The following is a 12,323-nucleotide window of genomic DNA, read 5'->3' as shown; positions in this document are numbered from 1 at the left end:
GTAGCAGCTTTATTCAATCAACCTTCATATACAGTTTTGATCATGACACCAATTTTTAATTGTGCACTGAATCTAACAAACATCAGAGATGCACTGTTTGCTTGTTTATGTCCTTTGCAATTGTAATACTTTAGTACAATAACAATTTTATAAGTTCACTGCATGTCACACTGTACAAGATTGGTCTAATGAATTTGATGGGTTTAATAGTGTATAATAAAATCTTAGTCATAATCAGTGTCAAACTATAAGACTGTGCACAATCCAGATGGTGTGAAAGCCTGGACTGTTATGCTACAATGTAAATTGGGGAAAAAAGCAGAGTAATGTCATCAACTCTCCTCACCCATCTGTGCTGCTCTCATACTTTGAAAATGTAGCAAAATGATAAACAAGCTCAGACCAAAGTTATATGCATAACTTTATGCATGCATGCAAAACCACAATACGATTGTGAGGCTGGTCACAGTCTGCAGGAAGAGGACAATTGAAAGACCAATTTTGCACAGAGAGTTTAAGGCAGATAAAAAGATTTTCAAACTACATATTCATGGGTAACCCGGTCTCACTCCCAACTTGTCAAATACAAATACTTAATCTGCAGCATCAGACACCAACGCACCAAGGCACCCTTTAGCGGCAGTATGAGACGCAGCCAGCAGTGGCATTTTATGATGCCCTGGGCAACTACCTTTATGAGCAAAAAAGCCTACATTATTTTAAGTACAGCTTGTATGTAAAGCATACTGGGCTAGTGAAATTTGTAAGGTGACTATAGTGGCCTAGTCTGCAAGGTGTCTCGGTTGTTGACTTAAAGGAGCTTTAATTGTACCTTTACACTTATTCTAACCCAAATCATCCTTTCTACTGCAACCACGACTTACAGAAATAGCACAAGGGGTTCAGTGTTCATGGTGACAACTTCATTTTATTGTTTTAAGGGATTAACGAAGCAAATTCCGTCATCAGAGCTCAAATGAACAGCAATGCACCTTAATTCCCTCAGGCAGGAGCAGCGGGACTCAGTTTGGAGGATTTTTAATACCCTTCTATTCCTGTTCCACTAACACACACACACACACCAACAGATGTCTACAGGCGTTAAAATAGAGCTGAGTGGGTCAGGCATCACTCCAGTGACTTCAGTGTTGCATTTAGCTGTAAACTGCAGTAAAAGTGCTTTGGGTGGTATAAAACTGCTTCATAAGTCTATATATATAAATATATATACACACATATGTCTGTGTGTGTGCGCACCCCTGCAAACTGTTTTCATTCGGGCTTGTTTGACTTGAGGGAGCACCGGTGGTAGTGGATCTTTCTCAATTACAGCAGAAGCGTAGCGTTTTTTGTTCTGATAAGCTATCTGACAAGCCTGTTAATGTGCTGGAACATCATATCTTCCCATGAAAACACCTAAAATGTCGTTCGAAATACCTACAGCTACATAACACATGTTGATACCGTGAAACATTATCTTTATTGGACCCGCTTGGGGAGCTCTGAAAAAGAGAGAATAATGTGATGCGATCACAATTTTTTTCAGTCGTGACCAAATTGAAAAAGTTTAACTTGTTGCATTTTGCTGTGTTCGGAAAAGCTTCATGGGAACCACTCAAGAGCAAATTTATGAGCACACTGTGTGGGAAAGTTACTCACAAGTAGTTTTGGCATGGTGGCTACGTCATGGTGGCTACCTCCATTATTTTTTTTACAGCCTGTGGTTTAGCAGTACAAGACAATCATTTCACAAAATCATTTTACCCATTGTTAATATAAAAAATATTGATTACAGCTGCTTTAACGATTTGAATTTCATTCAACACTGGATTTGAACTTTTTTCATCAGTCTATTCATTCAGAATCAAGGCTGTATGATCTGGGGAGAGAAGGTGCAACTGTGTGTGTGTGTGTGTGTGTGTGTGTGTGTGTGTGTGTGTGTGTGTGTGTCTGTACTATATGAAAACGTGATTTAAATACACAACAAAGTCACAGGAAGAGCATGACTGCATCCTTCATAACCCTCATTTGCTGCCTCAATCAGCCTATGCACCTGCTTCATTCAGCCCCCTGCACCTGACTCTGATTAAACAGCCACAGCAGTTCATTAAACCAGCCTTTTGACCAAGAGAAATCTGTTTTCCACAGTGTCACACACCGTCTGCCTCCACAGACAATTATAAAGCCACACACTTGAGACCATCATGCTCATGAAAATAAATGAATATGGATTCGCTGAGAGAACATTGTGCTAATGATTGTTTTCTTTTTGAATTTTGACTTTCGTTATTTTAAATTGGTCATTTAGACCAGCGTTTCTTAACCTCCGGGTCATGGGCTCCAGAGAGGCCCCAAGATAAATCTGATGGGGTTACAATATGATTAAAGAAAAACTTCACCTACAAAAGTGCAAGAGCGCCAAAGCAACTCCATTTTAAACAGCAGGCAAACGATAACAACATAAGATATGCCTGCACACTCTAAATAAACAGATACAACCAATAAACAGATAGTTAAGAAAGGACAGTGCATCAACGTTGTTTGTCAAAAAGCCTAAAAATTTAAAAGAAGGGGAACTGTGAAAACTTGAGGACCTGTAGCTGTAGGTTCTTTTCATAAACTGTATATAAAGATGGACGACATGACAGCTACCCCCAAATTGTAACTTTTCAATCTCAATTGCCGCCTGGTGTCTGTCTGCAGTATAGGTCATAAAGCCCGCCCCTCCATGTTAGTGAATGGGATTTGGTCAAACTGAAAACTCAAAGTACATGCCAAATAAATTATTCCCAAAGATGGTTTCTGTCACTGGAGGTAGTTCTTATCACTCGTTTGTTTTTATAAGTTTGGTTTTAATGAGTTACTAAATTACACAAAAGGGGAATAATCCGCCATGACTGACAGCTCTGACAGCCAATCTGTGCGCTCACATTCTATGGAGCTGCTCGTGACTGGTCAGAAACTGGGCAGGAACTCCCTCACCGTGGATATCGCTACTGCGTAGAATCCGTCTCTCAATGACATCACCATCACAAGATGGCAACGGTCGTATTTTAACCTCAATTAAGCATAGCAGGGGTAAGTAGGAGCATGTCGTCCATCTTTATATACAGTCTATGCTTCGTATAAACATGAATCAATCTTCTCATGTAACTCTCTGCAACGAAGCAAATGCGCATTTACCAAAATGTCCGAATCTTTCAATTATCAGTTAATTAACTTTTGATTGAAATTAATTGTTTCAGATGAAAAAGAGAGCCTTGAGATTTCCAAAAACCCACTACCAATGTTTTTGGGTGATAAACTGAACTATCGCCAACACTTTATGTCATATTATCAATATTCCTGCCACAGTGAGTCCTCCGTGCTATAAATACAATACTGAGCACGGCTTTGGCATACAAATATCCACCAAATGTTGCATTCTTATGTTAATGCACATATGTGTAATTATGTTTTGCTCACACCCTTGTCTTTCAGCTTGTTTACACACTTCTCTCTCTGCGACTGCTGCCACTGTTTAAATATGGAGTCGGCGCTACTCTGACATTGAGCGATTGTCTCGTCTTCATATCTGTCAGGCCGACTGGCTGTAAATTCATCACAAGTTTTTCGGGCTTTTGTTCCGCTGGAGCTTGGCGTGCTCTCTGCTTTTGGATTGGAGGGTCTGTGTTTGTTCCAGATAGAGTATTAGAGATCAGAGTGAGGCGTTTCTGCACCTGTATCCCCTTCACATCTCATCTCATCTCTCTCTCTCACCGTCACTCAGCCTTTCTCTCTCTCTCGCGCTGCCTCTCAGACACACTTGTTTTTTATTTGCATGTACTGAATAAAAGCTGCTCCGGGGAAGATTTTTTTGTAAATGTATGCGCCTGTCTTATCTGGAATCACAAAACAGAGCTGTAATCTCCAAGAGCATCACAATCCTGCTAATGTTTATGCTTAAAATAAATCCTGATGTCAAGGAAGGACAGGATGTTTTGTTTGCAGAGATCAAACTGTCATTGAGAGAAATCTGAACTCCGTACCGTTAGATCTGCTCCCTCTTTTCGGCCCTTTAGTTTGCTTTGATGGAAACCATTACTGAGAGGTCAGGGTGGCAAATATAAGCTTAACAGCGTTTACTGATGCTACATGACACGATTTTTTAAAATGGTTGGTTTATGCCTTACACTGGATTTTGAGCACTGAACAGTTGGTTCAAGGAGATTTTGGGAAATGATTGACGAGATTTAAAGAAAAGAGTCCAACCAAAATTAGTCTTCCAACATTTTCTTTTCTTCCCCTTTTTTTTATTTTAATTTACGTATTTTTGCCAAATAACATCTCAGCATCTTGAGAGAAAAGCTAAGCAATTATTTTTTTTAAAAAACCGCGCAACATTAGAAAAAAGTTTTTGTACTTTTTAATAACAATAGCAAAACTTTAAATAAATCCTGGCTGACCTCGCAGAGACATGCATCCCAGCTTTGAATAAACATGGAATGACTATGCATCGCACAAATGCTTTGCGTAAATAAAAGGGCAAATTAGGATTAAGGATGCCTGCTGTTTCATAGTTTGTTTGGCTGAGCAGTTGCATGTCATTATTTGTGTTTCTTATTTGTTCTTCTGTAACATGATTCACACAATGTGAAGTCTTATTTGTGTTTTTCTTGTATCATGCATAATACAACAAGAATTATTAGTGTATTCCAGCTGTGAGCGACGACTGTTCCGTGTAAATAAACATCAAAATCTATATTTTGCTGCTGGTTCTAAATTAGTTTCATGTTGCATTTCATTAGTTCTCAACAAATCAAGGAGTTGGAAAATGACCACTTCACAAATTTAACCCTTTCTGAGTTTAAAGAAGTTGAAAGAGGTTAATTATACGCACATTACGTAGGTGCAAGGTTATCAAAACACAGCGTGCATGAAGGAAAAGGTAATGCCTGCATACTTTCTTGTTGCCACACAAGTTTATTTAAGACAATAAACTTGATAAACTAGTGCAGCATGAAAAAAGTATGCAGGCATTTCCTTTTTCCTCATGCACCCTTTCTGTGTTTGCCTTCTAACTTTTTTTAGTGTGCACGCATCATGTTTTCACTGCCCTAATTGGTTTATTTGTCCTTCTTTTTTTTTCTTTTTTTGCACTGACTCCATGGCTGTGGCCTTTTCTGACCACAATTGCATTAACGTACATTCAACTACTTCGAAATATAAATAGTTATAGAAGCACTTTTCAGCAAAGCTCATATGGAAACTTTTCATGGAAACATTTGTTATTTGTTTTTTTGGGGGTTTTTTTTAATCAAATTAGGACCTCTTTGTCGACTTCTTTTCTTCTGTTTTATATGAATATTTATCCTTATTAATAGATCAATATACAGTATACTGTCCAAGGCCTGTATGGATTTCACTGGTATGGCCTGTAAACTATCTTGTTCTGTGTAGTGATATATTTTATATTAAATATGAGTCGCTGGGTTACATTACATGGAAGTTATTGAATTTTTTTAAAACTTCTTCATAAAAAAAAAAAAAAACCTCATATAGCCTAAAATAAAAGCACTGAAATCCTATAAAAATAGGTGCGTCCTGTGCAGTGATATATTTTGGTATTATCTGAGTCACCACATGAAAGTTATTGAAACAGCTACTATTTTCTATTGAAATATTAACTGTAATTAAATAAACTGTACATTAATAATGAAATTTGAGACCAATTTAAAATACTTTCTTAATCATAATAATCACTAGTTTTGATAAGTCCGCATAAAGACACTGGAAAAACTTTAAACTGATATTTGAACTAAAATATTAAAATGTTAAATGTTAAAATGGACGTGTGGTGTGAGAGAATGTGTTAAGTGTCAACTGTATCAATGCGTTAGTTACTAGCTTTAACAAGTTACATGCATCTCTGCATGTATATTGCTGTCATTACCTCTGCAGTATACAGAGGAAACAAAAATCATGTAACTATAGCAACAGATAAATAAATGGTTGTTTATCACTCAAGTTATCAAAAACCATCCTTCCACCACAGGAAGTTTGTGAAAGTTTTGAGATAGATTGAGTTGTTAATATTTTCTACTTTAAATGTCACTGGAGATCACAACTGAAATATCATCATTATACTAAAAATTACATTCCTTCAACAGCCAAAAAATGGACAGAGAATATTAACATGTGGCTCAGTCTTTTCTCACTGTAACTAAAAGTTGGTGACTTTGAGCAGGAGACCTAACCTTCAACTGCTCCATTACATCAGCCCAGTGTGCTGCAGACTGTGTTTGTACAGCAGCTGGCAGGTGTGAATGAGTCCAGCAGCGTGAATGTGAAGCAGAGTGTCACTGATATGTAGCTCGCTTACTCAGCAAAACTCTCCTAAAAGAGCAAAGTGAGTCGTAACAGTGAAATCTGACGAAGGGGAAAAACAAAATCCCACGTGCACCAGAAACCTGCTTGTTAGGTTTGAACAAACTGCCCACTCATCATAGATGCCACAGAACAGAAGTGTGTGAGAGAGAGTGTGTGTGTGTGTGTGTGTTTTTCATTTCTTTTTCTTCACTGTTGCACACAACTTCCCTCCGTGTAAGACCAAATTGGTTTTTGGATTCAGCAGAAATACAATACATTAAACCATAAACACCACTTCTGTAAACACACACGGATCTGAAATCGCTTCAGTTTTCCACTACTCAGCATTTTCAGTATTTCTTCAAAGCTCCATAACTGACCGTTACTGAAACAACAAAAGGTGCTGTTAATGACTGACTTTAAGGAAATCTTTTAAAACTAAAACCAAAAAGCTGCTTCATTATGTTGCAGGAGTGAATGTAACATGTACTGCTCTTGTGTGGGCCTTTAAGGAAAATACCGCGCTGAAAAAAAAATGAGCGTATAAAGAAACGAAAAAGCAGCTCACCAAGTAATATAGCCCTGCAGGTAGTCACTGCACCACCAAGTTTCCAGCCTAAATTATTTAATATGGCCATGCAAATGTTACTTTGAGAACAAGAATTTTTAATGAAATAATATTATAACAATTACAGACTTTGGGCTATGCTAAGTATTGGGATGACATTTATTGCAATTTATTACTTTTTAACAACTCTAAATTATGTCCCCAAAGAAAATTTGTCAATATCTGAATTAGCTTATAAGATAAAGTTTTACAGATAAAGTTTCTCACCTAAATTGTTTTTATTGCAGCAAAATGTATCTAGTGGACTAAAGAAAGCCTGATTTTATCATTTGAAAAGACTACCAAAAGTTTATTTATTGTGTATTTGCAGTATTCATAATTTTTTAAAATATAATAATATATGCTGCATCCATTTTCCCCCCAACCCTACTAACCAGGGCTTCATACCAACTCTTTACATTGGCTGCACTGGTGCATCTTACTTGTCTTTTAGGCGCACCAGCACATAATTTAGGTGCATTTTCTTTTCACTGAACCTTTAGGCATTCACAATATTACATTTTAAGATTTTTGTCCGTTCCTTTACTCACTAGTAATTTCTTGACACATTATGGAAGTGATTTGAACCTTATCTTGTTTGCACACAGCACTGATGCTATAGAGGTTCACAGTTTTGTCACACAGGCAACAAAATTGCAGCAAGATTATGTTAGTATCAAATGAGTCCATTGTGGTTTGAGAATATTTAAATTCATGAGTGTCAGATAGAGTTTAAAGTTATTTTCTATGACTTTTCACATGAATTTGTTCTTAAAACATAGACATACTTGAAATATCCATATTATAAAAACATAACTGACAAATACCTTTAAAATGGTGTTAAGACTTTGATAATGATGCTCAATGTTACTAGTAGTACAGCAGTTTATCAGAAAAGTGTATGAAATGCACTGCAGACTGGAATCGCTACCAACATGGACCAAAAAACTTTGCCGTATGATAGACTCCAACTAGGCCCAATAAGTAGAACAGCAACGTGCTTTCAATTTACCTCACACACAAACAAGCACACACACCCCAACCTCAAACAAACAAGCGGCTTTGTCTCACACATACATGCTGTGCAGACCTGTATGCCACATGTGCTATTGCACAAACTTCATTCATAACACAGACCAGCTCTGTGTAGCAAGTGGGCAAAGGCTCATATTTCACACTTTACACCAATGTTGTAAACACAGAAGACATTAGTTCAGGACTAAGCATCTTACCGTGGACAGGGGAGACCCGAGGTGGAGCGGTCACTGCCAGTGATGTCGGTTTTGGGCATGGCCTTTCAGGGCTTGGAAGCGCAGCATTTTTTCCTAATGAGAAAAGAAAAATAGCTTTCTTTATTTTAAATTACTGTTGTGTTTGAAGCTTGTAATGTCGCCTGAGGAGGAGTCCAGGGCGCAGTTTCACACTTAAACGCTTAACACTACACACATGCATACACAGAGATAGACATGCTAAATGCCAAGCACACTGATGCGACCAGTTAAAAGTTTAGTCACACTTGACAGCTTTTTGGTCACACTCTGAAGCCCTGCTAACAGTGCAAAATTTAATTCTCAATGTACGTGTTCCCAGAGAAGGAAACACAGTTCAACGAAAAAAATATTTGATGCAAAGTGTGTGTGTGCTTGTGTGTTTAAGAATCACATTGTGACTAAGTTGTTAACATGACTAAAATGCACTTCACCCTGCATATAATCAAATATCACAATGTGAGTGTTGTAATCACTCCACCTTACTCTCCTCAGAGCTTTAATCACATCATCATTAGTTAACTGCTGTGTAGCAGCTGGAAACATTAACACGCTGAGATAATGAGTTGTAATTTTGGGTGTTTATCTTACAGCAAAAATTGCTGTACATGTTTGACAAAATTCTGTATGTAAGATACATGAATACATTTTGTTCAAATACTCTTTGATTTATGATCTACTATGTTCGTGAGTTTAAAGGGATAGTTCACCCAAAAATGGAAATTCAGCCATTATCTTCTCACCCTCATGCTGATGGAAAGTTGGGTGAAATTCTGTAGTCCACAAAACGCTGTCGGAGGTTCACGTGGAGAAGGCGTTGCACTAATCTCCCAAACAATTGAAGCAATTGGTGACCAGGATTCAAACATTTAAAAAACACATACTAAAACCACAAAATAAAACCACACAGTAGTTTTAAATCCAACAAAGGGGGTTGTTGCTTGCTGCTAACCCCAAGACTCTCTCTCTGTTTGTAGGGGAGGCCTCTGGCAGCATGTAAACAATGGTGTGCAGATTCTGCAATCTCTGGTCTCGTGCGAACGTGCATACGTGAACGCGGCTCCCTCACTTGGAGCTACAGGGTACAACAAGTCTAAAAACAACTTTCAAAACAACTTGGCATATAGGGGCTTCAGGACACTTAGATTACTTTGGACGAGTGGTATGGATAAATACCATTTGCTTTAATTGTTTGCAAGATGAGTGCAACACATTTTCCCTATGCACCTACGACAGTGTTTTGTGGACTATAAAACTTCACCTGACTTTCCATCAGCATGAGGGTAAATAGATAATGGCTGAATTTTCATTTTTGGGTGAACTATCCCTTTAATAAACCATCATGCAATCGTGTTACAAACAGAACTCTGCAGATTACATATTATCCTGCTCATATTCACAATAAAGCAATTAGGAAACTTTCTTTTTAATACAGCAGCTGCAGACATCCTGAATATTCAGCATATTACTGTGAGAAAGGAGTTTTCCACAGAGCAGACGGCTGGAATCACTCTGGGCCTGCTCCATCGGCGACGGATAAGAAGCTTACATTTCAAACGCATAAAGTTTTTACACACAAATGAGATTAATTTCATCATAGCACAGAGAAGCATTGTAGCTTAGAAAATCTGAGCTCTTTCATATCCTCAGAAAATCACCCGGGGAAACTGAGTCCACACATTCATTCTGCTGTGTGTTTGTGTTGGGGGTGGTTGTACTTGGCGAAACCCGGTGAGACACTCTCGGTTTCTCTGCTTATTCTGTTTTGGAATATGTTTGACAGTGATGGAATATACCTCAAGTACATGTACTTGGGGTACATTTACTGCCCAATCAATACTTGAGCTTATGTACTTGTAGTAAATTTTGCCGAAAATATTTGCATACTTTTACTTAAAGGAATACTTTACCCAACAAATGACCATTTCACCACTATTATGATATTGAGCTTCAAAGATTTCAATTTTTTTTCTAAATAAAAAGTCAGAAAATGCAAATAACTTAAAAATACCTCACCTGATGCTAATAAGTTGTCACAGAAGAATTTATGAAAGACTCAATTTTGACAAAAATCTCAGACAGAACCTTGCAATTCTAAGATGATTTGTATATCAATTACTTGCCCCATGCTATGTTGAATTTGTGATTTTTTTTCTCACATGCCTCAGTAGTTTGAATACATGTGTGACTTTGCTGGATTTAAGGTAAGCCTTTGAAAAACCATGTGCAGCATCATCTCATCATGTGCTTGTGTTGACGTCACTGTAGCGCCATCCCAAAACGTAAAGAGCAGAGGCCAAAAGACATGTAGAGTGTAATACATAAACGCGGAAGATGTGACGACTTGGGATGAGAACATGTTGGATAATTTATGGGTTGAAGCATTCCCTTAACTGAGGTTTTGAATGCAGAACTGCTAAGTAAAGGATCTAAAGATTTCTTCTGATTCTTCAACTTATTTTGTGTTTGTAAGAAACATCCCCAAAACTTTCGCATTAATTAAATTAGCTGAATTCATTTGTGTCATGGATATAACTAGAGAAAAATTTGTACTAGAAAACTTCCTCTATATCCCTTGCCACTGTTTCCACTTCTGTGCATAACAGGAGGTATAAAGCATGCATTTATGAAAAAAAATTGAGGGGATTCGGGAGTAAGGTAGTATTAGTGCTATGCAAACAGAGCCTGAGACTAAATGATCCAATTTTGTTTTAGCCTCGATTTGCATTTTCTCTGCTGCACCATCGATGGCTTCTGCAGCTAGAAATAGTTTGACCTAATCCTAATCCTAAAGCTCTGTACAGGATAATGCTTAAGCCTTAAGTTTAGGCGCTTAGAATATTTGAGATAATTCAATGTAAAACATCTGATGAAATTTCAGACAGCAGCAGCAAGGAGGCGCCACACTGCCATTCAGAGTCAGTGAAATAGACCAGTGACTCAGACTTACAGATCAAAAATGCTCTCCATCGGTTGCACTTACACTGGCTTTACCAAGTTCAAGTCAAAACAGTACTTAGGAAACAGTGAGCCAGTGCGTCAAACAATTCTTTGCACCTGGGCTATTTGTGTACTCTTTTATACTCCAATCATTTTAGTGCCGGAGCTCCACTGAGCACCCTGCTGTTTCATTCAGCGCCATGATGCAAGGCTGTCATTTTCATTTCAACTTTGGGGAAGACATCTACTGGGAAGCTCAAGCTGCTAGTCTTCACTAATGAGAGCAGCACGCTCTTAATGGGATTCCAGTGTGAAACATACAGCATATGCTATATATAATCCCTGGCCACTTGACATCCTTACCTTACCAGCATGACATCTTTACCTGAACAGTGTGTTGCAAAAGAAGCTGATTTAAACATATGACCTGGCAAATTGTACCAATGCTCTTACTGTGAGACAATCGCTGACCAAATCGGCAAACAACTGCTGCAATCATAACTGTTGGATGACCAAACAGTGATGGAAAAGGGAAGTGGTCACAACATTCACTACTGTATAAAACACACACTCAATCAGACACCAATGTCAGTAGAGCTGCAATACAAGACATAAGACTGGTCAAACAATACATACTGTACTCCCTGAGAGGTGCCCACTCCATCATATAGGTTAGTAGAAGCACCTTTTGTTTTTACATTAAATATGTTAAATATGTCTTAAAGGTGACCTATTACACCATGTAGCTTCTCAGGTACATACTTCTATTGGTTTCTACTAGATTATGTTTACATGCTTTAATGCTCAACATTACACTTAATTTTTCTTATAATGTCTGTGCTGGAACACCTGTATACAGCCTCTGGCTGAAATGCTCTGTTTTAGCAACTCTTCCCAAAAACAAACCAGTTTGCTAACTGAGAATCGCTTCAAGGTTTTCTGTGGCTCTGCACTGCAGCATCATTGCAGCAAGTGAATGACTGTAACAAAGAACAGTGACACTTTCTACAGTGAGAAATCATCAATAAAAGCTTCTACACTTCAGAAACCAACATAACAGGTTTTCCTGGCATTGTACTTGCACATCACTTTCTCCTGTTGAAAATCACCAACTAGAGCTTCTAAACACATCTGGACATGTTCGTGCAGAAATATGATCC

The 12,323-nt window shown here is 38.0% G+C and overlaps 1 long non-coding RNA gene across 3 annotated transcripts in view; it reads right to left on the bottom strand.

The window, feature by feature from the left end:
- LOC148185671 (uncharacterized) overlaps nt 1-12,323 on the bottom strand; it is a 93,165-nt gene that overhangs the window by 14,273 nt on the left and 66,569 nt on the right. For all 3 annotated transcript variants that reach the window (XR_015775733.1, XR_015775735.1, XR_015775734.1), the window contains one exon: nt 8,188-8,280. This is a non-coding gene — a long non-coding RNA (uncharacterized LOC148185671). The remainder of the gene's footprint in view (nt 1-8,187; nt 8,281-12,323) is intronic.

Source organism: Plectropomus leopardus, chromosome 23, assembly GCF_026936395.1.
Source record: "Plectropomus leopardus strain MGB_pleo_1.0 chromosome 23, ASM2693639v1, whole genome shotgun sequence".
NCBI lineage: Eukaryota > Metazoa > Chordata > Actinopteri > Perciformes > Serranidae > Plectropomus > Plectropomus leopardus.
Note: the sequence above shows the minus strand (reverse complement) of the source record. Positions and strands in the feature narration are given on the sequence as shown.